Source organism: Prosopis cineraria, unplaced genomic scaffold (genome assembly GCF_029017545.1).
Source record: "Prosopis cineraria cultivar Desert tree isolate PC_DT_omini unplaced genomic scaffold, ASM2901754v1 PC6, whole genome shotgun sequence".
Lineage (NCBI taxonomy): Eukaryota > Viridiplantae > Streptophyta > Magnoliopsida > Fabales > Fabaceae > Prosopis > Prosopis cineraria.
In genome coordinates, this window is record NW_026555337.1 from 32,602,402 (window position 1) to 32,617,195 (window position 14,794).

Below are 14,794 nucleotides of genomic sequence, written 5' to 3' on the forward strand. Positions count from 1 at the left end.
TTGATTATGTATCTTCTAAAATTCTATTAATTATTTTGAGAAGCATGACTGACTTGTGGTACTAATTAATTGAGTTTAACTATAAAATTTCAAAGAAATTTAATTATGAAGCTACTTTGTGGAAAATTGAATTTTGGAAGCTATACTATTGATGATTCATGCAAACCATGGTGTTGTTTTATGTGACTCATATGCACTTAAAGTGCTTGATAAAATGGATAATAGAAGAATTTTGGATTTTTCGAGTGATTAAGGGTGATATGCATATATAAATATACTTTTGATTAAAGTTTAGCCACATGTACTTGCGAAGGGTTAAATAGAAAAATAGTGAAGGAATAAAACTCCAAACCTATATATATATATATATATATATATGTAGAGAGAGAGAGAGAGAGAGAGAGACCTTTGAATTTTGAGAGCTGTATCTACAAAAAAAAAAAATGACTTTCAACGGCGACTTTCAGTGGCGACACTAAAAAGTCGCTGCTGAATTTCAGCGGTGACTTTTTAGCGTCGCCACTAAAAGTGTGACTTTGAGCGGTGACTTTTTAGTGTTGTCGCTAATTGTCAGCAGTTTTTATTTTCTTTTAAAAAAATTATGTTGCAAGTTTCAGCGGCGACTTTTTAGTGTCGCCGCTGATTGTCAGCATTTTTTTGTATTTTTAAAATTAGATTAAAATATTTTTCATAGAAAAAATATTTTTTTGTTTTACCAATTTCATGATATTCTTTTTATTTAAATTTCAATTTATTTCCATTTTCATTTATTTAACCAAGTTGTATGTATGTATGTATGCATAGATACACATACATATCTTGTAATATTACAAGTGAAGAGAGGTTATATGAAGAGATGGAGAAAGGGCCATTTAACTCAATGCCTGCAAAATCAAAAGTCTTCTAATTTTATAGAAATTTAAAAAATTCATGGTTAAATTAGCTCTTTTGATTTGCTTCACTTAATTACCTTTTTTTTGTGCTTAAATTATTTTTTGACAAGATTTAACTCTTGTTTTTCTTTTTCTTTTTCTTCTTTTGTCATATTTGTTTTTCACCCGTAATTTCTTATGTCTTTTTCTATTTCAAAAAGAATTTGGATATAATATCTCTTTCAAATTTTTCTCTTATTTAATTTATTCTATTTTTTATTTTTGAGATTTCTATTTGTTCTTCAATTCTTTTATAATGTATTTCTTTATTTTTACCTCTTCTACTTTTCTTTCAGGTTCACTATTCCTATTTAATTATAGACTAAGACTCTTAAGATTTATCTTATTCTTCTTTTTTTGACTTAGATCCTAATATCTTATCGAACCATCTCATATTTTTATTTCTACAAGTTTTATTTTCTATTGATATTGTTCTTCCTAGGCTTAATAGGAACACCACTGCCTAACTTTCCTATTCTTTCACAGGATTTTTGAATATTGTATTTCTTGAATATTCTCTATTTGTTACTAAACTTACTTGACAATATCATTTTTTATAAGGTATATGTGATATTATGTTCATATATCTTTGTTGATTTATTTCAAAAGGAGTGTTATCTATTTCATTTTCTATATTTTCTTCTGCTTTTATTTTACTAGTTATAACGAAGAACAATAAATTCTACTATTTTAACATATGGACAAATAAGTAATATTATAAAACCTTTAGAAATGATAATTTTAAAAAATATAAAATAAAAATAGTTTGTTATAAATGTGAAAGATTTGGCCATTTTTATAATTTTTTTAAAAAATTATGTTGTAAGTTTCAGCGGCGACATTAAAAAGTTACCACTGAAAGTTGACTTTTAGCTGTGACTTTTTAGTGTCGTCGCTGATTGTTAGCATTTTTTATTTCTTTTAAAAAAATTATGTTGCAAGTTTCAGCGGCAACATACAAGTCGCCGCTGAAAGTGAACTTTCAGTGGTGACTTTTTAGTGTCGCCACTGATTGTCAGCATTTTTTAATTTCTTTTAAAAAAATTATGTTGTAACTTTCAGCAGTGACTTTTTAGTGTCGCCGCTAATTGTCAGCATTTTTTTATTTCTTTTAAAAAAATTATGTTGTAAGTTTCAATGACGACATATAAGTCGCTGTTAAAAGTGGACTTTCAGCGGTGACTTTTTAGTATCGCCGCTGATTGTCAGCATTTTTTAATTTCTTTTAAAAAATTATGTTGCAAGTTGCAATAGCGACATACAAGTCGCCGCTGAAAGTCAACTTTCAACAGTGACTTTTTAGTGTCACCGCTGATTGTCTGTATTTTTATAATTTTTTTACTAATGTATAATCATCAGTATATTTACTATTTATTGTTAGATATTTTTTATATTATAATTATAAATATGAATATTAAAATAAATAATATAACAACCTCAAGAAGTAAAAAAAAATTAAAATAAATAATACAAATTATATTGTATCAATTATATTTATAGTTTACTTTAAACAAAATAAATAATATAATTTATAATTTTATAATTGAAAGAATTAAATTGAAGTATTTAAGGATAGTAATGATATTTTATAATATTTAATATTTAATATATATGTGTGTTTGTATAGTTTAATAATATGTGTGTGTATATATATATATTTAATTATGCAATAATAGACTATAAGTTCATTCCAGCTCGGTGGCAAAATGGTTGGACACAAAAGGAGGAGGTCACAGGTTCAAACCTTGGAGTAGACAACTTTCAAAATGAAAATATAAATTGATGACATGATGACACGTGGCGTGTGGTGAGAGCAACACATAGAGAGTGACATGGGGCCACGTGGCATGAGGTGAGTGGCGACACATGGAGGATGACATGGCGTCACGTGGTGCGAGGTGGGGCCCTATGTAGAGGGTGACATGGCTCTACGTGGCGTGTGGTGAGAGCGACACATGGAGAGTGACATGGTGCCACGTGGTGTGAGGTGAGGGCGACACGTGGAGGATGACATGTCGACACGTGGTGCAAGGTGGGGCCTTACGTGGAGGGTGACACAGCACCACGTGGCGTGAGGTGGGGGCCACATGTACATGACATGGTGCCATGTGTGTAAGTGAACCAACATTACTTTTCAGCGATAACTTTTTGGTAGCTTCAACGGCGACAACTGTCGCCATTGATACTTAATATTCAGTGGCGACAGAAATAGTCACCGCTGATGCGTGGTTTTTGCGGCCACAATTATCGCCACTAATTCTCAACTTTCAGCAGCGACTTTTATTATTGTCGTAGATTAAATTAGCGATAAGAGCTCTCACGATGAAATTATGGCAACTTTTTATCACCGCTGAAAACTTTCAGTGGTGACTTTTTGACTTTTGGCGCGACAAATGTTTCCGCAAATTCTCAACTTTCAGCGGCAACTTTTTTTATCGCCACAGATTGAATCAACGACAGAAGCTCTCGCGGTGATATTGTGGCAACTTTTTGTCGCTGCTTAAAACTTTCAGCGGTGACTTTTTGTCCTTGTTAAAAACTTTCAGCGGCGACTTTTTGACTTTCAGCGGTGACATTTGTCGCCATTAAAAGTCAATTTTTTTGTAATGTATGGTTGATAAATCATACATAAATCTTATTAGGCTGGTTTATTTCATGTGAATTAAATTGTTGTAACTATATTACTAGTTTATTTTTCATACACTGGTAGAGTGTTGATAGAGGCCTGAGGCCATTAAGCATTGCATGCGACTTTGTTTTGTTTAAAAGATATTATTTTCTCCTTGTATTTTCAAGATCTTATTCAAAAAATCTTTATTTCAAAATAGCTTCGTTCTTCTGAAAGAGCCTCTCATCTATCTTGTCAGAACATTTAATGAAAAGAGCTGTTACTTTCCTTACTTCCCATAATAGAGAAAGCTCTGCTAAAAAGCACTATTTCATTATCTTAGTTTAGCATTGGCTCAGAGGAAAGAAGACGATGACTCTAACAACTATATTCATGAGTGTAACAGATTATTTATAGAATCTAACTATAAATACAAGCATTTATAAAGACAGTTCAAAAAAGAAGAACACACAAAACAAAAAACTTGAGCTATTCGTATTTATTGTTCATCAACTTTTTAAGTTTATATTTATTATGAGTGAGCTTCATTGATTATATATCAACTCTAAACAAGAGTATTGAATAGTAGTTGTTTATTTTTGAACATACTCTATTTGCCTCTGTTTTTCTAACTCATAACAGAGCATCTTGGGGAATTTAAGTAGGTTATATCATTACCTTTGTAAGGGAGAGTGATTCAAACTTTAATGCAAGTTTGGGATTGTATTGTGGCTGCAAAGAGCCCAGATTAATCTTGGTAGAGTTGATGGAAAAATCTCACGTAGTGCTTAATGATTGAACGTAGGCTTAAGTGGTTGTAGCTAAACAAGGATAAATATCTGTGTAAGCTACTCTTTCTTCTTCTTCACAAGTGTTTGATGATGTCTTTTTAAATTCATTATCCAATGTTTATTTTCATTTGCCAAATTTTTACAAAGCCCAATTCATCCCCCCTCTTGGTAGACTTTCAGAATCAAGCATGCATGAGTCTAAAATCAACACATTATCTCTTTTCAAAGTTACTCATCAAAATCAACATAAATGGATGCATCTATATTTACGTCACATGCATGAATCGTAATAATTAATTGTTCTTAAAACATAACATCAACATTTTCAATATAGTAGATACTTTTGAATATTCAATTGAAGGAAACTCTTTCTATAACATATAATATAATAAAATATAATATAATGAAAACATGTTCATGTATGTTAGATGATAATAAAATTAAGATCATGAACCATACAAATAAATTAAAATACTCTATCATTTGTTCTTGTGAAATAAAAATGGTTATATAAATAGAAGAAATGGTACATGAATATGTTAAATCAATATTTTTATGAAAATAAATTTGCTAACAAGTCATTAGGACACTATTTACTTTCCTGATATGTTCCTAAATATGTATAACTTCTAGTTAGCCCTCTTGGAACTATAACCGCTCTTTAAATCCCTAGTACCCAAGGTAACACCTTTGTTATATCTTTTATGCCCTTATAAATCCAAAATCTTCAATCTAAGATAATCTAGAGGAATAGAAAGGAAAATCTCAACTCTAGCCTCTCGTAATAAAATTCCATGTTGAGTTTAGTCAATAATTCTTTGGAATACCTATGTAAACAATATTCAAGTTTCTAAATCTTCTTATAGAAAATAGACAACTCCTACTATAACTTGTTCAACATTGACAATCATTTATATCCAGTTTTTACAATCTTCCATTCACAAACATTTTATATGCACCCAAGAGCTAACAAAAGAACAAACAAACTTTGTCCTTGAATTATTAACCAAATATCTTCTTATTTTTAAAATTTCTTAATTTCCTTTCCAACCTTTCAATTTATAGAATACTTGCCTACTGTAAATAATTTATCCAACAAGAATACCATTCATCCACTATCAAACATGGCCATCATCTTAAATAAGAGAAAGATAATTCCAAATTTCAGCAACCCAGCATAATTACACATACACACCAACTAGACAAAGAAGGGAGAATAAATTAATTTCAACCACTTGAATACACATCCGCACAGAACTGAATGCAAACAGAGAAGAGAAGGGAATTCAAATTACTAATCAAACACATTAGATGTCACGACCTAAAATTTGACATGACTAGCATGGTTTATGCATACAAAATATATTCCTTAATCTTTAATCAAAGAAACTATAATTCAATATTTTAGTTCTTTTGAAATACTATTGGAAACCATTTCAACATTTACATATAAATAAAAAGATTCCAAATTTTTTTAAAATAATCTTACATAACCTCTTCTGTAATTGGAATTTCCTAAAATTTCTACAACAATCATATACAATCCAACTCAGTATTTAGGAGCTTTGCTCCTCAACAATAGATAGACAATATAAATTACAGACCAAATGTTATATATAGTTAACATGAAGTACTTATTAGTAATTCCAAAATATAACACATAATAAAACAATTGCACGAAATAAAGGTATCCTCAAAAGTGTCCTTTTTATCAATTCAGCAATGAACTCCTCAAAGATCAACAAGAGATAGATTAATGACTATGCTATCTGAGATTAAAAATATTTTCAGTAAATAACGTCCCAACCATAACATTTTTTGTAAAATCAAAATGAATAAAATATAATAGTTATATAAATTAAATGAGCTTTAACAAATTTGCAAGCATGGAATAGAAGTTCTATATAACTTTAAAATTAAGAAACTTTAAATCTATAACAATAAAGCAACTTTAACATTTGATCTTGACATGTCAAAATAATTAAAGAAATACATAATTGAAAATAATAACATTTGCTAGTTAGAAACCATAAGAGTGTGAAATGATCAATCAATTAAAACTCATATTTATAGGGATTTAATAAAACAATTCACAAACATAGGTGCACAGTCCATGAAAGTATATAACCGAGTGTGGCTTGAAGCCACAAAAACAAACTTAGATATACAGTCCACGAGAGTAAATAACCAAATACGGCCTAAGCCAAGAAAACAAAAGCATTGACACATAATCCACGAGGGTAATACTAATCAAACGCGGCTTGAATCCATGAAAACAAATGCATGTATAAGACCCACAAATAACAAACATGAGAACAAAGCTCACAAAAATCAAACTAACTAGTCATTAGCCATGGTGCGCTAAGGGCCAACGGAACTGCTATTAGCAACTAGTGTTCTGTATAAAATTTTCTCCAAATTCATTTTCAAACATGCGAGAAAATTTGTAATAACCTAAAAATTTAAAAATTTAAAAAAATTAATTAAAAATTCAAAATATGTGATAATGTGTATTGATTGTAAATATAGTAATTATTAGAACAAATAGTCAGGAAGGGAAGTTGGTATAGTGGTGGCTGTGCAAGTATTCCTCTGATAAGTCCCAAGTTTGAATCTGCTGGAAGCCAGAAGGAGAATTATTTTTGCCTTTTTACTTTGTAAAATTACCAATCTGCCCCTCTCTCAAATCTGATATATTCTCTTCCTTCTCTTCAATTTTTCTAGACTCGTGACTGTGAGAGAGAGAGAGAGAGAAGCTCTGATGCTCGGTTCTTCTGCTTCACCTTCTCCTTCATCTTTCTGATTACCACTTCGCCAACGTGTTTATGTTTGTCACTGTTCCGTCCGGTACTGATCCAGCAACTTGTGGCTTCTGTTCCTTTCTTCTCCTCTGTTCCAGCTCACTGAAGCTTGTTCTTCTGCACTGTTGGTGATTGTATGGATGAATGTAAGATGGTTTGCTTTCTTTTTCTTGTTTTATCAATCACCGATCTATTCATCTCTTCTCTGCACTCAACGACGATCTCCTTTCCCTCCTCTATACAGGCTCGATTTTTTCTTCCTCTCCCTATTCGTGCGTTTGGGTTTATATGAGGTGAAGAGATTTGATTTCTTCTCTTTTCCTTGGATAAATTCTGTGCGTGTGAGTGGGTGAAGTGATGGAGATAAAATTTCAAATTTTTCTTTTGGTTCTGCCTTCGTCCGTGCTGTGTAAGGAAAAAGATAATAATAATAAAAAATTGAAAATTCAAAGTTGAGTTTGAAAAATATCTTATAGGTTCATGATGGTATATGTGGGTCTGAATTTTATGTTAACGTAATTTTGTTTGGATTGACTGATTTTGAGGATTTGGTGGGATGAAGTTGGAAGGGAAGGGCTTAGGCATGAGATTGAGATTGGTGCTTATAAGATGTTCAGTAAGATGCTTGTTTGAAGAGTTTTGCTAGATTTAGACTTTTCTAAAATTTTATTTAGTGGGATGAGCAGCATGACCGATTCAAATTTTTATTTATGTGAGTTTTAACTTGAGCATTGCAAGGAGTTTGATTCTTGAGTTATAGTGTGGTTAGTTGAATTTTTAGAAGATTTATGTTGAGTAATTTATAAATTCATACGTAAAAGGGGTGTTTATCATTCGATCTTGAGAATACATTTAAGATATTTGAGAAATGGGCAAAATAAGCATGATAAATTTAATTGTAGGTGTTTGGGAATTTTGCACACAAGGCGTTTGACACAAGGTATAAGAAAAATCATATATCATTTAAATAGTAGTTATGATTGGTATGATATGAGGCAACTTGGTGGTAAGTGATGACGTTTGGAGACCATTAAGATATAAATTTTGGTTTTTGAAATCTTGAATACTTCTAAGTGGTTGGGATTGTGTTGGTAATGAAATAAAGTTTATATAACTATAGGAAGCAAATTGAGGTTTCATTTATTCATATAGGGTATGTGGAAGATGAGTCTCTTGATAAGAATTGAGGAAGGAAATCATTGGGTTTGGAATTTAACAGGTAAGTGAATAGCACCTCATCATTTTTCAATTAAAGCAGTTTACTTTTGAAAATATTACATTTTCATATAAATCATTTTAACAACTACGATGATTATTACGTACTTTGTTAATGAAATCATTTTAGTTTTGAAAATTTTAGAATGATGGTAAAAGTTAATTAAATTATAGTATATGCATGTATTTTCTTTATGAAATATATTTTCAAGATCGATTGAGGAATCTTTGTTTATTTTACTTTTGAAATGCTTGGTTAATGACTAGCTAGTTTGGTTTTCATGAGCTCTGTTCTCACGTTTGTTATTTGCGAGTCTCGCACTTGCATTTGTTTCATGACCTTGAGCTTCATTTGGTTACTTACCCTCGTAGATTGTATGTCCACGTTTGTTTCGTGGTTTCGACCATGTTTGGTTACTTACCCTCGTGGACTGGTGTGTGCACGTTTGTTTTCGTAGCAGAAGCCGCGTTTGGTTATTTTACCCTCGTGGACTGTGTGTCCATATTTGATACTTGTTCTGCAAAAGTCCTTAAAAATATTAGCTTTTCATTGATTTATGAATAAATGCTTTATTGGTTTTATTTAATAAAGGGTACTCTTATTTATTTATTTATTTATTTATTTAATTTGCTTTACAAGCACAAAGAGTTGAACTGTTTTGTTATTATTAATTTGGTGGTTTAGTACTTTGAAGTTATATGGAACTTCTTAATCTTCAAATTCATGATTATATTATATTAATTTTTTTCAGCTATTATAATTGAATTTTCAATGTTTGCAATTAGTAAGCTTGTTACTTTTACTCAATTATGAGTAAATTATCCTCCTTTAACATATTAGATTCAAGAAATTTTAACTCATTCATGTTTTATTATTATAATTGATATTTATAGATATTGTGAGTTATTAATCTTAATTAATTTCCTTTCAATTATTTCACATAATAGTAAGTTTATTATTTTGCTCTGTTAAATTTTATTTTTAGGGATGCTATTCACTAGAAATTGTTTTGGTCTCAAATTTATTAATTGACGCTGGAGCTCTTGCTAACCTTTAAGGGCTTGCAACTGTGCTGGATAAATATTTATTTTTGTAAATCTCTTCTCTTTTAATGTAAATATTCAATTAGATGTTTTATAAAAAAAATTATGCTTTAGCAGCTCCATGTTAACTATAGCTAGGATCCTAATTTTTGTTCTATTATATTGACTATTTGTATTTGGGAAACATAGTTTCAACCTGTTGAATGCATACTATAATAATTTCTGTTATAGAGATTTTGAAAAATCTTATTTATAAAGAAGGTTCTGCCGAAATTTTTATAAAAATATTAAAACTTTTATTAAAACAATCATTGTTAAAGATATCATAATTTCAATAAAAATATAATTATGTTTTTGAAAAGTAAAATTTTACTTAATTTGAGGCTTAAGGGATGTATAATATAATTCACATCCTATGCTGGTCACTCTCTGTTTTAGGGGTGTGACAAAATTATTACTATTAAAATACTGTTCGCATTCTCAAAATCAAACTCACATGGATAGTATTTTAAGTATCAATACTTGCCGAAATAAAGTTGCATAGCTAATGCTCATTCTTGCATTTATTAAGAAACCACAATTTCTAGAGGTGATAAAATAATTTTATAATATCCTGGAAGTGTGCTTCACAAGAAGAATACATTCACACATACCATAATTTAATTATTCACCACCAATGCTTTATAATTCCATAACATAAAGAAATCTAAATGATAAATATTCAATACTTAATATAATTATTATAAATATGATTTACATATAATATTTGTAAAGTAGTTAGGATGCTATCCACTTACTTGAAAAGCTCATGAGATAACATTTTGCTCCTACTAAACCCTCTCAATTGCCTCTTTGCTATTCTATTACTAGACATGACGAATAAGTAATTTTCTTTAATAATAACTCTATTTCCTATGCCACCAATAAAATTCATCAGCTTATTATCTTATCTATAACTTATCAAAGTTTTCTCAATTAATATTTGTCTCTAGCCTGGTAACCATATTTAAAAAGATCTTATTTCTTTCTCTAGACAATAATGATACCCTCATGTCACACTCACACCATCTTCCCTTAGTAACTAATAAATGATTTATCATAGAGGCTCTCCACTAGCTCTTCACAAATACATTTTATTCAAAGCATGTATGCTTTTCTTGCACTTGCAAGTTTCAAAACATCTATCAAAGCTCATTAAAATATTTGAGGTTATTTTTGATAATTAAATAAACACATTCTCAATCCAAGTCCATGACAAATTTCAAAACAAAAAATAATTTAACTCGCTTTCCTCATATAGCAAGTAACATTGAAATTACTCACTAATATATATATATATATATATATATATATCACTATAACTAACCATTGGTCTTAACATTATCAAATCTATAGAAATTCTATCCTTTTTATTTTTATTTCTTTTCCTAATATCAGTATTTAAATTAATTAAACTTCAAAAAAAATTTCCTTCCTTATATAATAATCAGTCCACAGCTGGAAAGAGTATCATTTATCTTATTTCCCTCTTACAATAACAAGTTTCTTAAAGTATAATTACCATTCAAATTAAGCTTCCTAATCCTCAATTCAAACTTACTTCAACACTATTCCTATCCTTGTTCACGCACAGTGATGGAGCAAATGGAAAAGAACAAATTTATCCACCTCGATAACCATGTACAAACTGGCCGAGGAAGAGGAGACAGGTGATATTCACTCATTTGTGGAGCACATGAGAAATTAGATGAGAGACTCGAAATATTTTTCAGCCACATGAGCACGGCAGTGACACAAAAATAGGAGAGAATGATCGAAAATTAAGGATGTTTATGATTGAATTTTGAACAGCTAACAACAATGAAAGAATAAGAGAAGCTGAGCTTACCATGCACACATGTTCGACATCCAGGCTAAGAAGGAAAAGGAAATTGAAGGCTGAACACATGCCCAACACAACTTGTGCAACCACCAAGAAAGAAAAGGAGAACAGAAATCATGCGAGCTCACTACTTCAAGTTGACGACAGCATAGATGAAGAGTCAACAGTCAGGACCCAAGATGCATACTAACGGCAAGAATCCGAGAAGCAAATCGACGATAAGGAGGGAAATGGTGAAGCAGAAACCAGACGCTCTCTCTCTCCTCTTGTGCTCTATTCTTCCACCAAGGGAAGGGAAATTGAAAGTGTTGAAGTTTATTTGGAAAAATAGAAACTCAATGGATATTTTCTAAAACCACACAAGAGGTAAGGGCATTTTAGTAACTTTATTTAATGCTAGCAAAAAATAAAATTTTCCTTAATATAAGTAAGATTCGAACCCCATACCTCCAAATGACAACTGATATAGTTTTCACGAAACTACTATTCTCTATTTGTTATATAACTAAAACAGTAAAATAAAATATCAATTGAAAGGAAATATTATTTAATTTTAATTTTTTTAAAAAAAAATTTAGGGTTATTACGGTTATTACATTAGAAATTGAAACAGAGAACTGCAAAATTTTACAGCCATGCGACAACAGCAACGACGCGGAGCAAGGAGAAATCTGGAAAGTGAGCATCAAAGAGGGAAGAGGAAACCGATGGCAGAACAGAGGAAGAGGAGAAGGCCACAAGAACTAGGACTCCTATGGTAGTGAACGATGGCAACGCAACATAGGAGGGAGGATATTCCGACACACACTCGCAACTACTTGAACGGAGGAGGAAGATGAAGTCTCCAGCGCGCGCGCACGGGTGTCAACATTGAAGGGAAGAAAATAGAAAGTATGAAAGCGCAACGTCTTCACCACTTCCAGCGGCCAACCACAACGGCAAGGACAGCTCATGACAGCAACAATGGGACTAGAGAGAGATGGCTCGACGCTGAAGAATGAGAGAACTCTTTGTCGATGAAGAGAAGGAAGAATGAACTCTCTACCAAAGCTCTATTATTTCGCACGAGAAGAAGAATAAAAATCTGATATAAGAATAATTGGGAGAAATACAGGAAAGGGGCCAAAACCTTTTTTCGATCAACACAAAAGATAATTTGAACTATAGAACAAAATGAAATTAAGCTGCTGTTCAGGAGAATTTGAACTCTAGACTTTCAAGTAAACTACTACCAGGAGTTTCACTAAACTACCACTCTTCATTTTCTACAGAACAAAAACAATTAAATAAAATATAAATAGGGAGAGAAATTTATTTAATTTAAAATTTAAAGTCTTTACATAGGTAGCACCAATGGTGACCTACTGCCTTTTGGCAGATGACACTTTAATATTTCTTAATGCTGCCAAAGATAATTTCCATCTATTTAAGCATATTTTGACGATGTATTGTGATGCATGTAGTCAGGAACTGAACATTGATAAGTGTAATATGTTTTTCTCTGCAAACACCCCACCTACTATTCCAGAAGAGGTTGTGAATGTTCTACAGATTAAGGATGTAGAGAACCCAAGCATCTACTTGGGCCACCCTGTTTTGTGGGGTAGATCGAAAACAGCTACCTTAGCCTTTAGAGACAAAATGGGTCGAAAGGTAATGAACTGGAAGAAAAAATTGCGGTCTTTTGCAGGGAGGGAGGTGTATTCATTGGAAGTCAGGTATTCATTTGAGGGAGTCAAAATATGCCAAGAGGCTTGGCTTCAAAGATTTCATGGGATTTAATATTGCCCTACTGGCTAAAACGGCATGGAGAATACTGGAAAACCCATATTGTTTAGTGTTAAAGAGTATATACTCCCCTAATTGTTCATTCTTGGATGCTGAAAAAGGTCCAAAGGCTTCACGGGTGTGGGACAGTATCCTATCAAGACGAGAATTACTGGTTAAGGATTTTTGTTGGCAAGGGGGTACCGGTGCATACATTGATGTTTGGAAGGACCCGTGGATTCCAACAATCCCAAATTATAAACGAAGACCAATGCCTGGTGCTATTGTGGATGTCAACATGAATGTTGCAGGACTGACAGACAATGGCAGATGGGATCTATCTCCTATTCAGAATGAGGTTGATGAGGCGACATTGTCCCTTATAAAGGATATCCCTCTATTAGTTTCACGTAGACCAGAGAGGTTTATATGGGCAGCATCTAAAAATGGGGAGTATAATACCAAGCTCGGCTGCAGGAGTGAATTGGACAGATCAAAGAATTTAGGTTCAGTGCAACTGGGTCCTTTGGTGTTTGATGACAATGGGGTATGGAAGGTATTTTGGCATCTCAATGTGCCTCCAAAGCTCAGACACTTTATGTGGCGGATGCTTAATTTGGCTCTAGCCACTAATGAAGCCTTATGCAATTGAAAATGTGGGTCTGACCCTCTTTGCAGGATGTGTGGTTTGTCTGCTGAATCCTTGGAGCATTTGTTCTTGCTTTGTGAGTGGGCTAAAGCAGGGTGATTTGGATGTTATTTGGAACTTCTGATTGATCCTCTTAGAATTAGAAACATACGGAGTTGGATAAATGATGTAATGTGCTCACAGTCACCATTTGATGACTATGGTAAGGCATATGTAACACTCTTCGGTTGGCATATTTGGAAATTCTGATGCAAGATGGTTTTAGACGATGACCCCCCAGATCCTTGATGCCTTATTGTACTTATTGATGCAAGCTTACGTAAATTTTGGCATGCTTGTGGCCTGTTAACTCCAAAGCTGTTGACCCAAAGGGGGGAGGAACTTAGATGCTGGGTTAAACCCCTTGGTGGTTTCATTAAACTAAATTTCGATGGGGCATTTTGCAAGCGGAATGGACATGCTGGAATAGGAATGGTATCTCAAGATTCAAGTGGGACGTTTCTAGCTAGCTGGACAAAAAACACTGAAGCCGATTCAGCGCTAATGGCAGAGTTACAAGCTATTAAAAAAACTCTGGATCTGTGACAAACCTATTGTTGCATGGGTTATATTATTGAACAGTCTCTTTTTCACTCATTCATCGGGATGAGAACTATGCTGCTGACTATCTAGCGGGGTTGCCTTCAAGGGAGTTGGAACCATTTGGTTGGGTGCTATCACCGCCACCTCCTGTAGCTCTGTTTTTGTTCAAAGATTCAGGTGCTGCTGCGGATTCTGCATCGTCTCTTGTTGCGGAGCAAGAGGGAATTGGCTAATGTCTAGCCACTTTGTCGCTTTGTTATTTACTTTAGTTGCTGCACTTTGTTTACTATTTGTCTTGTTTTTCATTCTTCCAGACACTGGCATTTTGCCTTGCACTTTTAATTGAATGAAACTCCGTTGCTCAAAAAAAAAAAAAAGGAAAAAAAGAACTGTACAAGTTTAACGGCTTTTATGTTCTAACCGTCAAATACATAGAACAAAATATTTAGCGATTGTATAGTTAATTGTCAAATTTATTTGATAAGTTTAACGGTTTAAGGTTATAACCGTCAAACTTAGTACT